Source organism: Rhea americana, unplaced genomic scaffold, assembly GCF_003343005.1.
Source record: "Rhea americana isolate MKP2758 unplaced genomic scaffold, rheAme1 scaffold_53, whole genome shotgun sequence".
In the NCBI taxonomy this organism is placed as follows: domain Eukaryota; kingdom Metazoa; phylum Chordata; class Aves; order Rheiformes; family Rheidae; genus Rhea; species Rhea americana.
The window spans coordinates 5,236,842-5,261,346 of NW_028186679.1; the positions used below are offsets into that span (position 1 = coordinate 5,236,842).

Sequence of the window (24,505 nt, forward strand, 5' to 3'; positions counted from 1 at the left end):
CTCTGCGGCGAGCGGCGCCCGGCCCGCGCGGAGAGCAGCGCGCAGGAGCGCAGGACGCACCGTCTGCAGGCTGCCGCGTAACGGAGCTCGTCTGCACTCACCCCGACGCCTCGGCTCACTGCACGCGTTCCTACACAACCCTGCCAGACTATCCACCCAGCTCTGTCTGCGTGCACATAAATACACAGGGCTCGTTCCAGGATTGTTTTGCTGTGTTTCTGTCACTTTTAGATGCTTCCTTTTGCCGACTGGTTCCAGACTGCACTGCAACGTCATCTGGGCACTTTGGAACAGGACAGTTACACCCGCCGCTCCAACCAYGCGGGAAATGGAGCCGGCGTACGATGCTGGGCCATGGCAGCCGGGCCACAGGCCATGCCCTTTACTTCTGACCAAGTCACGGCCAGGTGAAGGAAGAATTTGCCCAAGGAAGAGCAGGCAAAGTGAGAGAGCAGCCAAAGAGCAGGATGAAAGACTAAAAGACTTTAGAGACTGGTTTACTCACTGCATTCCAAATCTAGTATCAAAATAGGGCTTTAAAAACAAGTCTCATACAGCATACAGTAAGCCAGACACACAGAAATACTGCCCTCTGGTAAAGGCCATCCTTCACAACTGGGGAAGAGGCCACCAGCTAGCATCCCGTCRCAGAAACCGCCATCAAAACAGCCTTCCAAGAGCCTAGGGACCCCACTGCCCTCTTGGCTGAGTCCTCTAAGTCACTTACAGTTCACACTGCTGCCTTCATGATATCCCACAATCAGAACCGTACACAGGCGCTAGGAAAATACACTTACGCAGTGAGTATGTTATGCCTGAAAGAGGAAAATTGTGGTATGCTTGCCCTTAAACATAGCTATAATCATGTTAATATAACATACACAATACCTACGACAAGATACTAATAAGACACGAAGCATTCGAACAAWTTAGGACAGTGTTATTTTGGCATGTGGCATCTTTGTAAACTTTATCATCTTCGACAGAAGAAAGAGGTCTAGATTTTTTCCTCAGAATAATTTCAAATGATRCAGTTCCAATACATTGTAAATGTCTTCCCTTCTTTTATGTTTTTTTTTTCATTTTGCTTATTTTAAATAGATCTTTACTACCTAAGTTTCTTCTCATGAATTAGTACAATGTTCCTATCTCAATCTGCTTTTTCTGTCAAAACAGACCTTTGGTCTTCTGTTGATCATATGTAAGATGATTCATGCTTCTAGATTTTTTAAGCTATTGTATATATTCATAAATAGAATTAAAAACCAAGCTATATGTGCTTGAAAAACAGCAAATTACAAATCAGAAGACAATAATTTTATTTCCCTTCACTATCTTCCAGCCATATATTTACAAAATAGCAGTAGCTGAATCTGTCAACAAAACTGGTCACTTCACATTAGATCAATTGCAAATTACACTTCAAACAAGTAATATCATAATATTGTGTGCTGACAAAACAAACAAAACATGCTACATTCCTGCATCAGTGCAGAAAACAGAAATAAGATGCTGCTAATAGGACGCAATAATCACTTGTCCAAGATGGTTACAATTTCTGACGCTGGAAGATTGCAATTGCATTATCTTACTAGTTTGAAAATAATCACCCAAACTTTACTACCCAGTTTTTTAGCATGAAACCACACTCGTCAATACTAGGCCAAGCTAATGTCACCACCTATTACTTCACTTGTCTTACAGTGCTCTTCTAAGCAACTGAAATCTGAGTGTTGTAACTTGATTGCTCTCTTGTTGGATATTGCCCTCACAACTGTGCTTGAAAAAAGCTCAGCAAGAATATCACAACTGTACTACAATCAGGATTAATGAATACATATTGCTTTTTATGTGTTAAAAATTCTGATGATCTTTTTTCAACAGTTCTATCAACCCCTACACTTTGAGCATGAATTTGAAATCAGGGGTGGGGGTGGGGATTACAGTTCATATATAACAGAGATTTAAGGCTTTGTTCAGATTGTCACCATAAGTGACTTAGATGTCACAAGTAATTYTCACTACAGACAATACAAGCAGCCAGAGCCTGGCAGCTTAGATGGTAAATAAGCTGAATTGCTCATTGCTCTCTAGAACTGAAATATCATGACAGGTACCCAAGTCTGTCTTACAGCTCTGGAAAGCAAGTCTGCGTGTAGCCTTTCTGGTTCAAGAGTTAAAGTCTGCAAAAATCCCATCCGCACTAAACACGTTTAAACTTACTACAGCACTACTGACTGACCTGTGCTCCCCTGCAAGCGACGTGGCAGTGGTGGAGCTCCAGCAGTGGAGCTCCTTCGTGCTACCTTCTCCCGGCAGTTCAGCGGAGCATGGGGCTAGCCAGCCTTGTGAGGACAGTGTCTCTCTGCTGCTCTCAGTAACCCTGCTCCTTGCAGCAAGGTAGTACAGATGGGAAAATCATGACCCATATTGAAAGAGCAAGTTCAGAAGTGGGAGTGGGAAAGAAAGGAGCGGGCTGGGAAAAGTAATGCAGTAACACTGGAACTGGAGAGGAGGTGCGAATGGGGACAGCAGAAAACCAGACTGCAGACAAGGAAGCAGTGTGACCTGCAGCAAGGAGGTGCTAAAACAGCCAGCCTAGGGGACAAATTCGGACTGCTCAAAAAACCCTCCAGGAAGGCAGGCAATACCATGAGATCTGCATTAGGAYAGCAGTCTGGCTGGCTAGCCTAGGATGAAGAGGTGGCCAGGGAGACGGGGCGGTGTAGAGCAGGGCAGAAAGATGCTGACACAGAGCTGAGATGCCTGGGTTGCACTGCCTGAACCAGCAAATAGGAACGATGGAAAAACCTCTGGGGTGGAGACTCCATTAAGAGATCAAGTTTAGGACAGCAACAGAACTGGGTAAGGACAGAAGGTGTCAAGAACACATCAACAGCTCTTCAGAAAAGCATATGGAAACAAAGCTGAGGACTCTGCCATGGGGCGGGAGGCGGGGGGGGGGGATTGCTCCTTTCCTCCACTGGCACCTCCCAGCAGGACATGTTCTTGAAGATGCATGACAAAGACCTACACCAGTACACAACCTGGCACACCTGGAGCCAGGCTGGGGCTTAAGATCCAGGCTTTACACTTAAGAAAAATAACTACCTGGAGGACCAACTGCAAGAGTCAAGACTACAGTCTGAAATTATGGGTAAAATAACTCACTTCTCTATCTTTCGATTGTACAAAAGTATTTCTAGATTAGTTCTTACTCATTTGTAGAAACCAATAGTGATAATAATATTAAGGGTCTGTTAATAGAAGTGAGCAAGTACAAATGCAGGTTTAACAATGTGTGCTGACTTTGTTTCCTCTAATTGTTTCTGTAAATTTTGTTCCTTTCATACAAATTTATTAATGTATACATGATGCGAGGGAATAAAGAAGATATAGCTAGACTCTTCTCAGTGSTGCCCAGTGAAAGGCCAAGAGGCAATGGGCATAAACTGAAATAGAGACAATTCTGTTTAAACATAAGGAAAAAAAAAGCTTTTTTAACTGTAAATGTAGTCAAACACTGGAATAGGTTACCAAGAGAGGTTATGGAGTCTCCATGATTGGAGATACTCAAAACCCAGCTGGACAAGGTCCTGAGCAACCTGCTTTAGGTGACCCTGCTCTGAACAAGGGGATGTTGGACTAGACCATCTCCGGAGGTCATTTCCAACCTCAACCATTTGGTGAAACCGTATCAAATTCTTAGTAATTATCTGGTTCATGTTGACATTTTAGATAATTTCATTTCTCCATTTAAAATTTTCAAATGTTAAGCAGAATGACTTTTCAAATTGTTTAGGAGGATTGCAAACTCCAGTATTTAATCTTTGACCCATGTATTTTATGCATAGCTACGAACTGTCTACACTATAAATAACTTTGTATATCATAATACTTCAACATAGTGCCTTTGGGAAAACAAACAGAAAAACTGCTGACATGGTTGTCAAGGTTAATAGACTAAACAGACGTTCCTTGATAAACATGAGTCTCTTAACTTGCCTCCAACAGTAACAACTATTTTTTCCTTCAAGAACTCTAATGGAAAGCAATTGAGTCGCTCTTACCTAATCCAGATTGAAATTCAAATTCCAGTGAAGAATATCAAGAGCTTGCAACTTCCRTTTGCACAACTAGCAACAAGAATTGTTTCTTGTAAACACAAGAAATGTTTCATTCTTAAGGGTACTTTGGCAAGGTTGCCATTTTCCTTTTTCATTTACCTGTGGCAAGAATCTCCAAAGAACTGCTCTCCTTTTAAGAACCCAAAGAGCAAGTTACTCCTCCTGAATTGTCTACCTTCCAGACTATCTTATATCATACCAACACTATATGTGTTAAACATACAGTGTTACTTGAATGTGAAAATGACGATAAGCAAGTAATTTTCAGTTTTTCCTGTAAGGTCTAGCTCTACCACCCACTTTCTCCCATTGTGTTCAGGATAACTGAGGGTATCCCATTGCCAGGACTATAAATTGTGCCTAGCTAACACCTCTGAAAGCAGTATTGCCCTGAAACAACTCCAGAAAGGATCTGAAACTGGGGCCTTCCTGTCCTTCTAAACTTTAGCRTATGTTGAATGAGTGTTCTTCAATTCTTATTGACATTGTTACTCTTTGAAATATTTGAGCAATCACAGTGTCCCAGTAGTTAGAACAACTGGGAAATAAGGCTGTGTGTTCTAACAAATATTCAAGTATTTCATGAAAATAGTAGAACRGACTAACTGAGGGAGACTGAAAACAAATTAATCCACAATAGTTAACAGCTTGATAGTAGYGCCATGCTCCTGGTAAGGGAAGGCTCATATTCTTTCAAGATAGGTAAGTAATTCATTTTGAGTTTCCCAGACTCCTGCTAAATGCTCTTATCTCCTGGTTATGGGGGCAAAAAAGGGGACACTTGGACCTCCTCCTGTAGTTGTTTCGAATGATACTTTCCYTTCTTTTTAAAGCTCCCCTCAAAAAAACCCGCATGTTTTGGATCATTTTAAAAGGCTCATTGAACAGTTAYTTTAGATTTTCTTTCAGCAAAATGTTGGTCATAATCCCAGGATGTGATGATAATGGGAGATACTCTGTGTTCATCTCCAGCAGACTTTTTATTTCTTTTCTGAATGCATTGGATTTACATCTGGCCATAAATTCAAAGTCCATCTCATCACATAAAAGTCATGTAGGAGGTATGTAATTCTTCTCTACAGATAATGTATGTCTGGAAGAGGGTKGATAACTAACATTGTATTCAACGAGATTTATTTTAATGTTAGTATATAATAAACCAATGTCAATTAATTCAAGATGCAATAATTAAACAACTATTTAAGATTAATRCCATATCTCAAAAACAACCTTAAAATCAATGAGTAATAAAATACAATCTAAAAGTATCTAAATAGTTCATGGAACTATTGGAATGCTGTTTAAACTTTATTTTTAAACACTAAAGCTGCTTATCATTTGCAGAKTGTTATTGGTTATTATGGTTACCATTCTCTGACACAATCCAATCTGCCTGCAGTTTGCTATTTCAGGGCACAGCAGTGATAACATTAACAGCAGACTAAACTTCTCAACTTGCAAATATACATACATTAGGGGCACATGCTATCTCCTCCTGCATTAACAGATAACATGAGTATGCTCTCTCAGTGTCACGGAAATAACAAACTGCAAATGACTACCATTCTTCTAGCAGTCAGATATTAAAATGTTTGACTCAACTCACAAGGAGTGTCAGAAACACAGCAAAGATCTGCAGTGATTTTGCCAGCTGTATTATGGGCCCTCTGCATCACTCTCATATCATGGAGTCRGAAGATTTGTCCACAGGTGATTATTGCCATAAGCAGACCAGATRCTCATGGAGCACTGCGCTGTGGGGAGCACCGTCATGCTGAAGCCTTGCAGCAGCCAAGCAGGGAGAATGGGGATAGAGACGCAAGAAAAAAATCAAGTGGTCAACACACCCTCGCTAGCCTAAGCTTGCACAGTCACCTGCAACTGAATAGCCAGCAAAACATCTCTGAAACAGCTGCTGTAAGATTTGTATGATGAAAGAAAGAATTGTCTTCAACAGCCATGTTTCAAAGAAATGAAAATTAAAACAGAGATAATGCTCATTTTACTGTATTTATTAATTGTAAGAAGAGAGACATATCCTTTTGCGTATAAGAACAGCAATAATAAAACCAATCTTTATCTTTAAAGATATCATTAACATTTTAAGTAAAAATAATACAAAAAACTTACACAACTCTGAAAAATAGCCTGTGATAGCTGTAGTTTCTTAGAAAATACAGCTTTCCACCGGAAAGCTATTAGACTCTCRCTGCCACATGCTGCTAATCTGCTGCACTGAATACTCCATGATCCAAATCACCTTGAGCCAATGCTGAGGATTAATAGTGGGAATTCCTTTGCCTTGTAGCTGTGTACAGAAATCAACATGAACTACCATGAACTAAAACCTCTGTCCACATCCCAAAACTTGTGCTTGAGTTGCAGGTTGTCCTCTAGGCACTATGGGCAGGTGTGCCCATATGCTGTCCAATTCCYAGCTATTAACCGGTATTTCATAGAGGAAAGGTCTGCTTCCTTGCATTTGTTTTTAAAATGAGGCAAATGATATCTCTCCAAATGATATTTTGAAAAGTACTTGTAAAATTTGAGCTTTTGATAAAGCCCTGCATTCTCTTCTCATTTCAGGAAAAAAGTGTATCTGATCAGCAAAACTATAAAAGCAGGCCCCAGGAGGTATTCTGGCACTCTTTACTTTCATTTATGCATTTTTGGCATAAGTCATCATTCCACATTTCCATCAGTTTAGTTACTGATTCTTACCAAATGTGGTTTCTTTGGCRTCATCATTTCCTCAAATCTCAATTCCCATTTCTCATTCTTGCTGTATTTGAAACCCTGAATACTTCTGAAGTATCTGAGGTATTTTTGGCAATCCTGAGAGGTTTATCAATTATGATTAATTTTTGGTGAAGACTGGCTTGCATGGTTCAAAGAGCTGTGATGAAATGTGAAAGCTGGTAAAACTTGTCTRTATGGAGAGGGCTATGTATCACTTAAGACCCACTTCATTGCTCAGAATAGGAGTTAAGTGGAATTTAAGGAGTACATGCACTGTTGTAACAGCCTCCTTTCACCTACGGCTACGAGTGTCACCTGGCACGGCAGAAACATATTTCAGTTTAATGAACAGGGAGCCAGATGCATAAYGCCAGCTAATAACAGTACTAACTATAAGTCTCAGTATACTGCCGTGAAAACACAAGCACAAGAATCAGTATGTTAGCTACATGGAGTCAGCAGTTTGTAATGTAATGGATATAATAYGAACAATAAGTTATTTCTTATCTAGAACTAATGCGACACGTTACAAAAATATTTACAAGACTCCTCTGATTAAATGCAGTATGAAGGTAATATACTTTCAGTCGCTCTCCCCTGTCCACCCAAATTAACAGAGCATTGTTAGCAGCAGAAACTAAAATTACTAGGACATGAATATTTGGGCTGTGAAGCAAAAGTCTTCTCCCTCCTTCTGTGAAAATACTTATTTTTTCCCAGCCAGTCATAGTCATCTAGTTGGTTGTAAAAATGTGGTCTTTCAACTACATTTTTATATTTTGTACTTATTTTTCTTCTCTGTTGCTATAATTCTCAATCATGGTCTATAACATAAATGCTCTCAACAGACGTTCTTCAGTGTTGAAATTACTGAAAGCCCCTGCATCACAACCACAAAAAGATATCTCAAAATACACTTCTAAGTCAGACTTGCATCATGTCCTGAGACTCCAGGCCCCTCATCCTCTGAGAGATCTTCTCCAGCACTTTCTGTGTCTTGGTTAGAGTCTTAAGGGTGAGTATGTTGGTATGATTCAGCAGTCCCCCCGTTGTCCTTTTCAGGTTAAAGCATATGACACTAATTTTGGTAAGGATTTCTGAAATCACTTAGAAACTCCTTGAGAGTGCAAGGAAATTATCAGACAACACTGATTTACCACAGGAAAAAATATAGAGGTAAACAATACCACGAGAATTATCATCAAATCTGTAATTGTTGACCTTAGTAGGGTATTGACCATCAAAAAAATCAGTATTTCGAATTCTAAGGTACAATAATTTCTCCTCTCTTGTAATCATAATAATAATAAAAAATCCATTGTGGTCACTGAATCAAAGTAGTACATCATGTTGCGCACAGCACGACCTAAGTAGTGGATTTACACCAAGCCAGTGTCAATGCAGGAAGCTACTTTTAAAATTTAAGTAGAATATGGTTCAAGCAGTTTGTTTCAGAAACTCTAAGCTACACTACATTCCTCCTAAAATGAAACATTTCTGAAATTACAATGCCGGTTACTTTAAGTGTATATAAATTATAATGAAGTTGAGAAAGATTCATGTGAAAACACAGCAAAAGAAGCTGAGCRCATCTTCTTGACAGAAAATATTCAGTCAGAAAATATGGAGGCCAGAAATATCATAGTGTTCTGGGAACTCACTCATTTGCTTGAAATTTGGCAGAAAGWTATCGAAGTGCTGCTTTGGAAATAGACTTTTACAGCATTCTACTGCAGCACAAGCTATTGAAACTGTCATTTAATTAAGCACTTAGAAAACTTGTTTCCTTTTTTCCAAGATGAGCTAAAAATACAGGTTAAAAGGAATGCTTTTTCAAGGGTACAGATTACTTTTTACAATGCCTTACATATATATTCATTTATGTAGTTTTTAGAGAGTAAATATGAAAGAGATTACTCTTTCAAATAACACTATACTTGGAAAATACCAGCTTTGTTGACGCATTATTCAAAGTCAGAAAATATGTGCATATGTGATTACCATATAATGATAAATTATATTATCCTATGGATGTGAGGTAAAAAGAAATCACCAGAATTGGAGTCTCTCCRGTGAGAAATAATCACTGTATGGTTTTAAATAACAAATAAATAAAAACATAGATACTTAATAAGAGAAAAAACAAAAACCCATGCATGTCTGGGTCACATAAATCTGCAAAGAAAACACTTCCACRATGAACTGAGCTGCTGAACTGATCATTTAGAAGACTGCTGATGGCTAAATACAAACTGAATTGCACAGAGAGGCAATGATAGATTATATTTTATTGAGAAGATGACTTTGTGTCAAACTGGGAAGATAAAAAGATACATTATAACCACTGAAATTGTGAAGGAGTCTTACCAGTGACATCCTTTGATCAGCCTGACCCCACTGAAAATGAAACTTAGCTTTTAACTAGAATTGCTAGCAGAGCTTAAAAATAAATCATTTTCCAATACTAACATTCTCTGAAAAACATTTAACAACAAGCTAATAATTTGTAAGTGATGAATATTCTAACTTGTCAATCTGTCAGCATCCTTTCAGCAGCCTCAAAACATTCAGGAAAAAAATAGAACTTTATATCCACTAAAATACTGCAAAATGCAATATATCATTAATGACGAGCTCAAGAAAAACAAGTTGTTTTGTGAATACCAGAAGCAATGAAGCCTGSTTTCCCACTCACACCTCCACAATACCTTCAGCGCTCTCATTTTCCCTACACACCACATGCTCCGTACCCTCGGCTCGCCTCCCCTCACCAAACTTCCCTCCCCTTTCTGTGTGTTGCTGCCTGAACAGGCGGCCGCATTCGTTTCAGCCCCTCTGGAGTTAAACGTGCGCCGACCGGCTGCCGGACGCAACGCGGGGGACGCCGGAGCAGCCGAGAGCCTTGACTTTCCATCGCTGCCGTGTCAGGCAAATGGCTTCAACAGCTCCATCCAGCCCCCGAGAAGGCCTAGCACAAGCACCCGCTCAGGAGTTGTGAGACCTCTGCAAGACTGATTTAAATTGGCCATTGGATTAAAGTTACGGAGAAGCACAACTAACAGATGGAAAGTGGGATTGCATAAATCTTGTCTTAGGAAACCAACCTAAAAATCAGAGCAGTTATACAAAGACTGTCCATACACTCTAATACTCAGCAGCTTGTTTAAATATAAAATGATAGCGTAAGCAGCAATGTAAACATTTAGTCTGTCATTCAGCACGTATAATTTTCAAACTTTTTCTCAGCACAGCAGCTGCTATTATTAACAAAGCAGTTGCAAGTATAAAATAAAACACTGGTTTTCATGCTAAGTACATGCAGCACCAGTGCATACACAAAAACCTGCAAAGACATCCTATAGTTGTAACAAAAGATTTCGGGGATCACTAATAAAGAAAAAAATCAAAAAAGATATGTGCATGTGTTATTAGAACAAATATTTTCACAATTAGAATGTTTTCTGTAATTTGTTCCACAGCAAAAAGTCCACTGTAAAATAGCCCAGTAGTTTAATAAAACGGTCCGCAATGCAGTGGAAGTTCAGCGGCAYTTTGCCTGCCCTCCTTTTACACACTTTTGTGCTGCGCTTCTGCACTGTCCAGTCTGGGAAGCAAATAGTCRAATTCACCCTTTCAGTCTTTCTGAATTCCAAAGCTTCCTCACTGCAGTTTGCAAACTGAATCAAAAATAGGAGCAGCAATTATGTATTTCATCTGATGCTGAAAACATAAATTCAGGAAAATCTGGGTAAAAATCTTGGCAAAAAGCAGGATGTCACTTCTATGCATAGTGGGTGAGACAAGGACAAAATGACAGCCTCAGGAGAYTGTAAGAATTTGCTGCGCCTGATGTGCTTACAGTTTCTGGCAGTTACAGAAGTTTCCATATCGAAGAATTTCTTATGTCACAAGGATTATGTTGGTGGTGAAAGCATGTCAGCGGTTATGCAATAGTATTATTTTATTTCATTAAAGTATAAGATTTTAAYTGACTAGAATACTTAAGGGGTCAACTTCTTACATGGGACATTCTGAAGTTAGGCAAACAAAATAATATAAATGAATGTAAAGCACACCAGAAAAAAAGCCTGTATCAATTAAGTGGTTTTCTCAATTTCTGTTCAATTATGCAATTTGTATCCACTTTTGATGCAATACTTTCCTTCAAGAGAATGTCAGCCATAGTCAATTTACTTAGGTAAATGTCAAGAAACATGGAAGAGAAAGTTCAACCTATATCTCTTTCTAAATCTTCCTTTTCCCTTTGCATCTCTCTTAGCCATCTAAACAATTCCATTTTCAACAAAATTATGTTTGAGGACTATTACTGCTAAAAACAAGCTAATTCCCAAGGAAATSTTTGTCTAAAATCCATCTGTACACAAAGTGCCTACAGTCAAAACTCAAAAAGGCAAAGCTAAATGATCCACCTACCCTCCTATCACATCTAGAAATGAAGATGGAAACTATGGAAATGTGGAAAGACTGGTCATCAGTCCATCATTTTTAAAGAAGGGCTGATCAAATGTTCCTCAGAGATTAAGCTGCACATCTGAAACAGCATTTCTTTTTTTTCTCCACCTTTTCCCCTCATTGAGAGCCTGCCATGCAGCAGAAATCCACAGCACATACATTTATGAATCCTTTCAGGCAAACTTTCTTCCTTTCCATCCATGTTCCACCTCAGCTCTCCTGCTGCGTTGCTACTTTTTGCATCACAAGGCCTGTACGTCCACAGCACAGCTCCCCAGGGTCCTCTCTGCCTTGGGAACGGCAAGGTTTTCCTCCTTCCRCCAGGGCTTCCACAACTGTGTCAAACAGAGCTTAGGCTTCTTCTAGATGGGATATGAGGGAAAGGATTGTTTTATTTTATTGCCCAGATAAACCACAYTCGCTTTTTTTCTTGATGATACTGTCTGAAAACCAGCAGACAGAAGGATGAAAATGTTTCATGGAAATGTGGATGTTTCTTGTGCTAAATTCTAGCATCAAATAGCCTCTCTTTAAGAAAACAGTATTTTCCCATTGCTTTTTATTTTAAATCCTTTTCCCTGAATTATCCTCCAACTTTTCCCCATGCATAATTGCATTGAAATTGTCAAGGAAGTTCCAAATGCATTAGTTTATTAGAACTCTTGAAAAACTACTTAGAAAAGATATGTATTAAAGTATTTTCAAATCCTAAATATTAACCTGCAAATTGGGTCTGCTGTGGAACCTGCAAGTATACAGCAGGAGTACTCTCTCTTGAAAATTCAGCTTTTCATCCTGAAGACAAAACTATTTAACTAACTTCAGTAATTACAGACGCTCTATACAATGGTACTTGTTAGAGTATCATGACAGAATGAAAGCTGGCCATAACTGCTCAGCTTCCCATGCAGAGTTCCCTTAATAACACAGAAAAAGGAATGGCTCAAATTTAGTTTCCTTCTGGAATAAAGAGACATAGAGCAGCCAGTACACAAGAAAYGCTATCCTTGGACTTTCTCACCCTGACTCTGGAGCCTGGAAAGCTACCATCACGCCTCCACTGTTAACTACATTGAAATCTCATAAAAGTTACAGAAAGCAGTAAGTTTGAGCCAAACATCTGGCTGAAGTTTATGCCTACATTACTGTTATTTTTTTTTACCTCCATTCTCTGCTTTCTACAGTGCAAAAAGGAAAATAAAGCAAATTCAACTATTAAATATTTATCATCTATTACATTTTATTTGAAAGCAGAGCTTTAGTTTGGATATTCTGCTACTATTATTCCCTAACAACAAGATATATAAAGTTCTTAAAATGCTGCCAAACCAACACTCAGTATRCTGGTACAATCTAACTCAAAGCAAAAATAATACGGACTGTAACACTTATGTCTAGAAAGTGAACGTGTACTTCAAACTATTGCCAGCAGAGAGTCCCATTGCTCTCGTATCAAGGAGAAAACAATCATTTAGCATAAACTCCCAAAACACGGAACAGCAAGCTGAATCATTTTAACTATATTTAATAGGGTTATACTCAGAAGTGCTCTCAGTAATAGAGCCACCTGTAAACGCTTTCACTTCCCTTCAACTCTAATATTTGCAGTTTTTCAAAATGACAGCAATTTCATATTTGTTTTAACAAAGCAATCTCAAAAGTAGAATAAGGACCTCCACTAAGCCTGGCACATTTTTTTTWAACATTTTTCACTTGGCCAGATGAGAGCAAAGTGAAACATTTTAACTGTAATTAAGTTAATTTGCTAGCCAGCCTGTACCTTTCATTTTAAAATTAACAGGCTCCTGAGCATCTGGCCTGCACTCCTTCAACATATGCTTACCCCAGGAATAATGTGCTTAGTTTGAGGAGACATCAGGCGCCTGTCAAGCATGTCAGGCTGTTCCAAGTGGGCTAGCCCTTCCAGCACGAACACTTCTTGCAGGAGCAAAACCTCAGGAGCAAAGCGGYGCACCAGCGAAAACTACAGAAAATCAGTCCGTCTTCACCATTATTTGAGTTCTTTTTCTTTTTGAGGCCTGGCTTAAMGTGTCCAGCTTTTGTCCATATGGAGTAATATTGTTTGTCCCAGATTCCTCTCAGATGTTGATCTGATTCAGTCCCTATGGTGGGTTACAGCTCAGCAGAGAAGCCCGTCACCATCAATTAGCAAGTAGGAGTGGGAGGGCTCTCTGCACTCTCCGTGACGTCAGCTGCTTTCAGAGAGAGCCTGCACACTTGYTGGAGTAATGTAACATTTTATTAATCTCAGATGCATGTCTAGGAGCACACATGGCCTCCCCTTAACATGTAACATTTGGCTATTCAGCCAGAAACAAATCATGGAGAAGTATCTGAACAGGAAAAACAAACAATCGGATTTCTTTATGTTTGTGGATGGAATTTTTTTTTCTTTCCTGYGCAGAAATATTAGGGTTTGGCATTTCAAGATGGAAATCTCAATTCAGGCTGCAGATCTCACCTGTACATAGAAAATTATGCTTGACCATAYTTAAGATCAATTCAAGAGAACCTCAACCATGGTTGCTTATAAAAACTACCACCTTAGAACAATCCTTGGATGCATCCACATACTAGGACTCTCATGCATTGCYCAGTCCACTGAAATCATTAGGACAACTCATGTTCATATCATTAATACCATTAATGAGTTTAAGGGTTTGCAAGACTATAGAGTCAACCAGCTTAAATTCAGAGTACAGTTTAAGTAACAATAAGAATGAAGAATACATTTCTGTATTTGCTTGGAGGCTTCTGAAGGAGTGAAGCAGAGTAAGGAGCACGGTGCAGGCAGCTCCAGTGACAGGGAGGGAGCTAGTGTGAACGGAGTGAGAATGGTGGAGAAGGAGCTCTCTGCTCCTGCTGCTCGGATAAAACCCACATGGGCATTGACTGCTGAGAGTGCCAACCACTACAACCAGGTTTTCTGTCTCCTGCTGCTCAGTTAGCTGGGCAATGGTCTCCTTTGCTTGTGCCTAGAGACTTTTTTTTACTATACAACCTAGAGAAGTCCCGCAAAGTCAAAAATTTGCAGCTCAGGGCTTAGCCCATGAAAGCTGAATACATTTCACATTTCTAAAGACCAAACACTTAACATTGACTTGTTCTGCAAGGACTTTACAAAGTGCAGAGTAGTCAGAGAGGGAAAGTAGGGACTCASTACAAGTCTGACAACAAGAATCAAAACAGACTTTTGCTTTGCTTTGTTTTGTTTTGTTTCGGTAAAGCCTTCAGACTGCCTTTCATTTTYATTAATTGGCTTTAACAAATATTTTTATACAACCACTTCTGAGGTGTACCAACGTCAATATAAAGTTATTATCCTYTATTCCTTTCAATAAATCTCTGAAAAGTCATTTGTTACTTATAATAGCTTCACACCATACTGTTAACTGTAAACCACTAACACTAGAGGTGGATTTAGCTTATTCATGACTGTTTGGGGGTTTTTCACAAGGGGACGCTGGGACTGCAGGATTGTTAACATTTTAGCACAGTTTCAGATGCCAATATTCACATCAGATTCTTTGCAAATGACAAATTAGAATTAAGTAGAAACTGTGCATGTTCTTGATAATATTATTTCTCACAAAACAGTTCTCACAAAATATTATTTCTGATGAAACAAACAGGATATCTACATTGTCAGTTTTACATGAAATAGCTTCAGTAAAGAAAAATACTTGGAACACTGACAATCTTTCACATAATTTAGTTTGACTTCCTAAGTCACTTCAAGGATGCATTATTAAACTGGAAATGTTGAAACAACTACTCTTTTTCATAGGAAGTAAAAAGTAAACTTCAGCTAGCACAATTTCAGGAGGCTGTGAGAAGTATAGTAATTCTGATGCAATATTGTATTAGTAAGTTTTTACACTACAATTACCAAGCCAGCTTTCTGGCAAAATGATCACCCTTAGAGAGTTTAACACATGCTGTGGGACACAAATACCTCAGGGCAAATCAGAACGGCTCTGCAGAATACAAAATCATAGTCCCAGCTGGAGTACTGCAATTAGTACAGGACAGTTCTGATTCAACAGGCTCATTTTCTGTCCTTCAGCAGATTTTACAAAACATTGAAATTCTTCTGAAAGCTTTCATGATCAGACCGTCATCATGGCAAATTCTGGCATCACAATATTGAAACAAAAGAGCTTTGTTCTGGAAAACACAGTAATAAGATGACTTAAACTGCAGAAACAGCAACWGAGAAATTCTCTGGTACTGGTCACAATGTTTCAAAAGCTCCCTGCATCTTCTAGCCATAAAAGCAGCTTCATTTTTTGGGAGCAAACAAGAGCTTCCTCTGAACCAACAGTCACATAATCAGCATGTAGTAAATGCCAGGTGACTTCTCTCCTCTGCTGCCAAGGAGGGCAAACAGTGACTGACGAAGTGCCACTAGTTCTGTAAAACACGGTCTGCTGTGTGTATCCTGACAAATTAATTAAGAGGKCTTGCAACAAAAGTGACTGAACTTTAGTCCCTTACGGAAAATTGTAAGGTCCTTATTAAGAAAGTGGCAACACAATTCACCCCGTGATCACTCTTCTCCTTCATTCTTTAGGCCTGTATGGCAGTAATGCAGAAATAGCTATACAATAAATATTGTACTCCACATTTACACAGTCCTTTCATCAGAAATCTCAATAAATTTTAAATATAACTATACGAAATTCACTACATGTTTGGATCATAAATACTTTCAAGCACATGAGAAAACACAACTGAGCAGCTAAATACTCATTCTCAGTAACTTACTTATAAAGACCTATTTGCAAATGTCTGTTTTCCTTTTTATTTTTCAGTTAATACAGCAAGGTATTTGGACTCTGTTCCTGCCTATCCAAAGTTGAAAATGCATGCCTATCTAAAAAGTTCTTGTTGACAAGCCAGATCATAAATGAGTTATTGGAAATCATAATAGTCAATATGTCAGAAGTAATAAAAGCTTAGACATATGAGTAATTTTTCTCATCATCAAGTTATTGTGCATCAGTTGATCCATATGTGGATGTGTGAGCACTCTTAGAATATGACAAACAAATTAAGACAATTTATTGTAGTTCTGCCTCATTTTGGACTATGTTACCTGGCATTTGCTGATGGATACAGGCACAATCAGGTAATACATGGTAACTTGTCAGTCCACCTGCCTAAATTTATTTAGGAGAATTCTTCTGTTTTTCCTCTTCTGCCCTTTAAAAGCAGATGTGGCATTTGCTCTTCTTCTGTTATCTGAGATAATAAATTTACTTTTATTCAATCATTTAGTACTTCACCAGTGTTGCTCAATTTTCAAAAGARAACTTCACAGTTCTGAGATTCCTTAGCCAATTCTTTAAGTATCCCTTTATGAAGATCTTACACAAAGGCCTTAGATCCAGTCCAGGCTGTTCCCAATCCCTATTTCAAGGTGAATATTTATCCCTTTGCCATTCATATAAGCTACATTTGTAACTAGTTCTTCTCAGCTGTAAAAGACAGTTCTAGCAGAGTTTCCCTACTAGTTTTCTTTCTTTAGTTTAGTTATTAACAATTTGGCAAACCAAAGTCTTCCCAAAATACATGTAGGCATTAAAATTCCTCAGCTATTTAACACAACAAGATAGCACAATGCTATCCAAAGTTGATAAATGTGAATTTTGATATTCACAATTTTTTTGTAGAGAAGACATCAAATATGAGCCATGGATTTCACAGACAGTCAACAACTCAACAGCAAAGAGACCCAAATCCAGATTTCATAAATGGCTACACAGCCTTTACCAAAAGACATCCAAATGTCCAATATGTTACTTGTCTGCCACCAATCCCTAGGGGTACCTAATGGTCATGAAGTGTCCATCTTACCAAAATCTGCTGGACTCTGCTGCCTCAGAGATCTCATCTGAAGGGCCAATATGCTGCGTGTTTTTGCATGTTGACTGAAAAGGGTCTCACACATAACAACTTYACCAGTGAAATGCTGAGAGAGTGGGCCAAGAGCAGGCTAGTTGATACTGCTGGCATTAGACAGTAACTCTCACCCGATATTGGAGGAACTGGTCTATGGGATAGCAGACCAGTTTGCAATTACACATTCTGCCCAGTTTGAGTTAGGGACTTGAACAAAGTCTCCTACCTCTAAGAGAAATGTTCTTAACTACCAAAGTAGCTAAGAAAGTTAGTTAATAAAGTCAGTCGTTTGCTTTTCTTTCTGTGACTGATCAATAATCAGCTATTTGCTGAGGGGAGGGGGCAGAGGGTTCAAGATGGAACTCTGAAAAATTCATCACAGAATAAAGAAGGTAATTTTGTAACTCCTAAATGTTGCAAACCAGCTTTGAAACAGATGAGTTTTATAACCAACACGGCTAGTGTCTATAATACACAGGAATGACTTCCTCATTTTTCTTAGCAAGRACAAACTGACTTGGGTAGATAACTACTGGGAGGAAAAAGTTTATAGCTATGTCTTATAACTAAAAAGAAACTGTCCTACGTAATATGAGTGTCTGGCTAACCAAGAACTGCACCTTCATATTCATTGTTGACCAGCTAACTTGAGGAAAATATCCGCCAAACTTCTCTTGAGAACCCTGCTCTCACATACCTGATCTTCCCAGCTTCAAGTATTCACTGCTTTGCCAAAATTCTGTTAATGGAAAACAGTGAATTCCACTGAACAGTATAAATACACCCCCAGTTTCACATCACAGTGCCTTCCTGCAAGATTCACACAGTAGGATCAGTGCATAACAGTACTTAAAAGTTAGGTGCTGGCTAGGAAAGCAGGATTCACCATGCTCCTACAGATCATTTTTTAACATGTGCAGAGAAGCAACTTTTCAATACTAGATGAAAACTTAAGATCCCTAAAGACACCTGAAGATGTAAAGGGACTTTCTATGATCTGAGTGAAGCCTCTAGCTCTCAAACCATCTCACGTAAATCTCACCATGAAGCAGTACCAAAGGGGACAGGTTTAGCTCAGTTGGTTGGAGCGTGATGCAAYAAATGCCAAGGTTGTGGGTTCAATCCCCATAAGGGGCTATGCTGAGGGTTGGACCAGATGATCTTCAAAGGTCCCTTCCAACCTTATGATTCTATGATCTACCAAGGACCTAACTGCCTTTGTGAGTATCATCCTACAACTTCTTGTGTATTGATACCCACTTTTTAATCCTCTCAGAAACAAAAAGGGCAGGGCTTCATGCTGTTATTTCTTAATGTGGTTAGTAGGTTTTAATTTTATCAGTAAAACCAATTTGACATGGGCTGACTAGACTGTCATACATAGTCTCCAAACTTTAATTTCTATTTTGTAATGCATAGCAAAAGCTATGCAGTGTAATGCTGTATCAGTTGAAAAGGAGAAATACTACTTCAAAATGTGTATTTCACATTCACAAATAACCACCCCCTCACACACACTTAGTCAGCTCAAGAGAAAAAATGATGGCTCTAAGAAACATCCTGTTGGGCTTCATCAGCAATAGCAGGCTTGCCTATATGCAACATGTTAACATTAAAATAAAGGTTTTTTTAATTAAAGATAATTCATCCCACATTTTTGCCCTCCAAAATACATAACTGACTCCAGCCACAGTGAATATGCCCTCCATCCATACATTTTCATTTTATACTCACAATAGTTACAGACAATGTTAGCTTATTACAATCTCCTTCARTGTTAATTCTTCTGAAAAATGTTCTTATTGGCATGATCTGAAGCCCACAAGGCTCTCTGTAGTTGGCTTTAGATTAGGCCCTTACATAACTGTAACATCTGGGGCCCATTTCTAGCATGCAAGTGCAAACAGACACAATTTCTGTGTGCATAAATTCATTTCTGTAATAGACTCCAGGTGTTTCAAAAAAGTTGAACTGATATGCAATTCTGTTCAATTGAATGTGTGAGGCTAATACAAAATCCCTCAGAAAAGAATTAAAAAGTGCAATCTTGTACAATATATATCCCTAATGTATTCCAATGTATTTTTTACTTTTGTGCTCTTCAAATCCATGTCCCTTTCTGCACAGGAGATAAAAACACAGCAGATCATTGCCACTGTTAGAATACTAAAAGGGTGAAGGCCCAAGACAGGTATCCTTCTTCTGCATTATTCTCTGTATTTTGTAAAATCTAGATGAATCTGTGATCTTACTCAGAAGATGGCACAATGATCTAATACTAAAGTATAAAAGACACAAACTGCTATAACATAGCCCACATTAAGCAATTGTCCACATACGAATGAATGCCTATTTGTTTTTGTGCAACTCCACAGTAAAGTTTAGTAGGGATTAATACAAATTAGTGAAAACTCCTTATACAATGGCCCATCAGGTTAAATGTAATGAAAACGTAAAATGAACTGTTATAATCTATTTTGTTTTTAACATAATTTTCCCTGGTTAAGATCAATTACAAATTATTGTTAAGTTACTAAAAGATATTTTTTCTATCAGCAAGAAAAATATCGTAGAAGGATCTTTATTCACTTACTTGTAATCGCACAGACTATAAAATATTAACAGGATTATCACAAAATGCTTGTGAAAAATTCAGTATTCCTACTAAAAGAAAKGTCTTGCTGAAACAAATAGTTAGATTAGCCAGACTTACTACCAAGGTTGGACATACTACAATAATGTGCACTTGTTTACTGTGAATCAGAGAATGGTCAGATTATAGCCTCTATGAGTGAATCAAAAATAYGTCAGTACAACAATTTTAAAATAATGTATTTGTAAGTAAAATGACTACAAACAACTTATTTTAAAATTATTTTTCCATCTTGCTTATATCAGTGCAATAGAAGTGGATTATTCACATACTTTGCATTCTTCATTGAAGACTGATTTATCACAGAATACTGCAAATATCTGAGATTATCTTTCTATACTGATAGCAGTTATTCTTTAATAGGCTGACAATTCAGAATTTTCACTGATTCTTATCAAACACTGTTATAGCAACTACAGAGTCTCCACATATCAATCTAATAGGCACTGGACTTTGCCATTCACAGTTTAATACCACTTATCTAGATAGGGAAAGCAATTACTTGCCAATTAAGACACATAAACAGGCTCAAGAAAACAGAATGTAATATAGGAAAAATAGTAATTTATTCTTTTTAATAATAATAAACTTTGTAATTATTTTTTCCTTAAAAGCAGGGAAAGAATGACAGAAACATATTTGTATCAGGGTTAAACTACAATATACTACACACAAAACCTCCTTCAAAAGAAGATTAGCAAGGCTGTAAAAGTAGTTAAGCATTTGGTCAACTTTAGCTGAATTTCCTTGTCCTCACCTACATGATCATACTCCAATTTCCAGAGAGCTCCTGCATTTTCTAATGCACAGACAGATGAATGCTTACTGAACTGCTACTTAATACTTTGTTTTCTCAGCTTTGTTCAGTGTTTGGGCCCCAGGCCTCTTTTATTGCTCTGAAGACTGTATTATTAAGTTGTTCTTTGAATCTTCTAAGATGTTCATCACTAGCATTTCATATAGCTTTCACAAAGAATTTATCTTCCAATGCTCCAGCAGAGTGAGATGAAGGGGTATTCTTCCCATTTTACAGACGGGAGCTAAAGCAGGCAAAAGTGGCTGCTAACTCTGAAGGCCCATTACATTTCCTCAGCATTTGAAATGTTTATTTTATCCTTTTATTGGACATGGCATCAAAATTGGGCATGTTAGAGAGAGCCTCCTGCCTTCAGTTCCACTGCCTAACATCTGAGTAGTCAACAGCAGACATAGATCCACTTGCAAGGTCAGTAACAAGTGTCTGGAATAAATGCAGAACATTTTTCACACACTTGCAACATGGCCAAATCTACCTAGATCTTCAGAATTTTCCATCAGTCTTCACCYCGGATGCACAACAAGTTCTGTATGCAAACACAAGTTCAAAAGTGCCTTACACTTGGTCAAATCATTCCCCTTCTCTCTTGTGACAAAGTCAAGTCCTCAAACTGATGAAAATCAGGAGAAAGTAGAACTGACATTGAAGAGGCTGCATTCAGTRTATCAATGTCTGCATCAAGATGACAGTGAATCAGAAATTGAGAGCCAGAAATGCAATAGGTATAGCGAACACTTCTTGAGATGTGATCTACACGGTACTGTGACTTAAAGTTTTGCAAACAGAAGAAAGCTATTTAAGTATAAGGAAGGAGCTAATTGATGTATACAACAGATCTCAAATGCAGATAAACCCTTTAAGACAGAAGTGACCCTGCAGTTGCATTTTTTATTTCAAGGATCAGGCCTGCAGAATAGCAGAGGAAAGAATTCGAGCCATCACAACCATTTTCAGTATAAGWTTGGAAACCACATACTTATTCAGTAAATAACATAAGCAGCAAATGATAAMATTGGGCTCAAAAAGCAAATGGACACATTCCTGGAATACAAATCCATTGAGAGSCAGTGAACGTGAACACACATTAAATAAACAGGAGATCAGTTCCACTGTTGCAGGCTGTTCTTGTGCTACACTTAATGTAGGACAAACTGCCTTGTGGAAAGGTACCACTATGCACTTGTCTTGTGCTGTATTCTTCTCCATTTCTGCTCTTGGCTACTATTCGAAACAGCTAGATAAATCTTCGGTGTTGGTACAGCATGTCTTACATCAAGTGCTAAATTAACAGGCAACAGAGAGAGAAAAGAAAAGACGATATACACTGAGTGAGTTATTCAGCTTCCCAAATTAGCTTAAAGGCTAATTTGAAATGTAACTCTGAGGATGTATAGTGGCGTTAAGCTACACCTAAGGCTTCAGGGCTGAGAGATATCTCAACAAAATCTTGAATGACTTCCAGGAAAGGAGGTTGGTGTTAAATATTCTTACAGTTTCCTTTTCATTGCTTATATGGTTTTCTTTTTTAATTCTGTGTCTAATTTTGTGATCAAGAACTTAACCATTTCCTCTGCTAAAATAAATAGCAACCCCTTGCTTTGCTAAAGCAGGATATACGATTCCTCCAGAAAGACCAAACCCAAATGGGGGGTACTAAGTGCTAGCAGTCCTTTTAGATGACTATATGCAGGAGAAAAAAGTGGGCATTCAAGAAACTCATGTACATTTCCATTAAACTACGTACGTCAATATGGACGTTAGCGCTATCAAGTAGCAGGTTATGGGAAAGTTCTTCCAAGAGCATTAAACAGTGATTTCTACCAGGAAGTAAGTAGGCAGTGCAGGGACAGCCCATGACAGCAGGAACTGCCCAGAGGTTATATTATCTCTGTAAATACTGACTCCAGCTGATACTGTTATTTTATTGTCCTTCCTAATATAATTGAGTCCATTTTGATTTCCCATGATTACTTCCGTGATATTTTCCAAGAGCCAAGGATGTAACATGCCCTGCTTTTAACCCTGATTTTACCCTTAACTAGAAGTAACAGTAGATGTTGTTTCCTATTAAACTTTGCTGTGTAGCCAATTTCAATATTTTATTTGAAAAGTTTCACTTTCAACATAAAACATATTTGTGAAAGTACTACTTTTCAAAGTAGAATGGCAGAATAATATGGAGAAGAATTTAACCAAAATAATCTCACTATTYTAAAGAAAATGCAACACCACAGATTCCATTTCAGATTAACTGTACAATAAAAAGATATACTGCAAAAATTCTGYGGCTCTGTGAATTATCAAGCACCATACACAATCTACAGTTAAAAAAAAAAAAGGTTTTTTTTAAATGATTGCTAAAATGCAATCTTGCCCATGCAAATGCCCACATTTTATACAAGCGCAAAAACAGTAAYACTTTTTCAATAAACATGGAGATACTTCCAAGGCTTGGAGAGAGATCAGCACATTCTCTTCAGGCTAATTTGGCTCCTGGTTCCACTCTTCACAATTACTGCAAGTGCCCAGAAGATAAATCAGTGACTGCTAGAACGGGACAGTACTCCTAGCTGCTCTTACTGAAGACTAATAAATCAAACGTGTCTGGAGCRTTCTCCAAACCGAAGCCAGCTGGCTTAGAGTTGCCCCAATCCATAGCATAAAAATGCTCTTACCCTTCAAAACAGGAGGGCTGAATCCCAGCTGCCTGACAGGAATACTACCTGGCCTGTGCTGTCTCACAGATGATGCCAAAGCACTGTTTGGAAGATCGCTAGCTAGGTTAGGCCAAGAGCACATCGGGGACCACTCTTGCAATGTAACAGTAATTGCGATCCTCTGCCAGGGAGCACGCTCTGCTGCTCTTCAATTTCTGAGCACAGAATCAGCCTCCGTGCTCAACAGCAGGTTCAATAACTACTACAGGCAAAGCAAGTCCCCATTTACAGCGACATACATGCTAATTAAAGTGCACACAGGCGTGTACTTCACAAACATTTCTAAGCCAACTCAAACGTTTTCGTTTTTTATCCTCACTTGCTCTTCTGGAGYTTTCTTTCCATTGGACACCACACAGCATCAACCCCAACAGATGCTGGTACTGTTCAAGAGCAGCCTACGAGCAGGAAAACCCTCTGGATCCCTTGAGGAGACTCTCTACTACCTGGTAACACCCCACAACTCTCTCGGTGAGTATGAATGAGGCCAGCAGTTGCAGCTCCACAGCTGGAGCCTTTCACACAGGTTATACAGCGCTTGGAAACACTTTAATCAAATTTGGACAGTGTTAATATTGTCTTATTTGCATTATAAAACTTTTCCCCTTGCCATTTTAACTAAAATTAGTTAATTGCTTCTATAATGCTTTGGAATAAGAAAACAAAGAGACTCAGAAAATAAACCTGCGTTGCATACGCTGCTGACCTTTAAATGCTTCGTTATGCACTGGAGGGCCTGGGACAGGTAACGCACCCTCTCCACTGCCAGGCATTTTACACACACATTTTGGATTGCTAATGCCATCCCTTAAGGGGGGGGGGGGGGAACACACTTTTATCCCTCTGCAACTGAGATTATTTCTATAAACCTCTGTAAGATGAAAGTTTCACTGACGCCGACCCGCTCTTACCAACGTGGTTTCCATTCTCCCGGCCTCTCTCTGCACGCTCCCCCTCGTCACCTTTTCGGCAAACGCTGGGATCAGCGCGGCGGAGCGGGAAGCGCGCGCCTGCTCCGGGTCCCGCGGCGGGCGCCTCGGCGCGGGCCGGGCCG

The 24,505-nt window shown here is 38.8% G+C and overlaps 1 protein-coding gene and 1 long non-coding RNA gene across 4 annotated transcripts in view; one reads left to right on the top strand and one right to left on the bottom strand.

The window, feature by feature from the left end:
• The window catches only part of CACNB2 (calcium voltage-gated channel auxiliary subunit beta 2), a 262,022-nt gene that overhangs the window by 118,305 nt on the left and 119,212 nt on the right, over window positions 1-24,505 (bottom strand). The window lies entirely within an intron of this gene.
• LOC146588278 (uncharacterized) lies at window positions 2,519-6,132 on the top strand. 3 transcript variants are annotated; one of them, XR_014897465.1, is made up of 3 exons: window positions 2,519-3,157; window positions 5,025-5,188; window positions 5,838-6,132. It is a non-coding gene; the product is annotated as an uncharacterized LOC146588278 (long non-coding RNA). The 3 variants fall into 3 exon arrangements; XR_014897464.1 differs by having other exon boundaries at window positions 5,037-5,188; XR_014897466.1 differs by having other exon boundaries at window positions 2,746-3,157; window positions 5,100-5,188.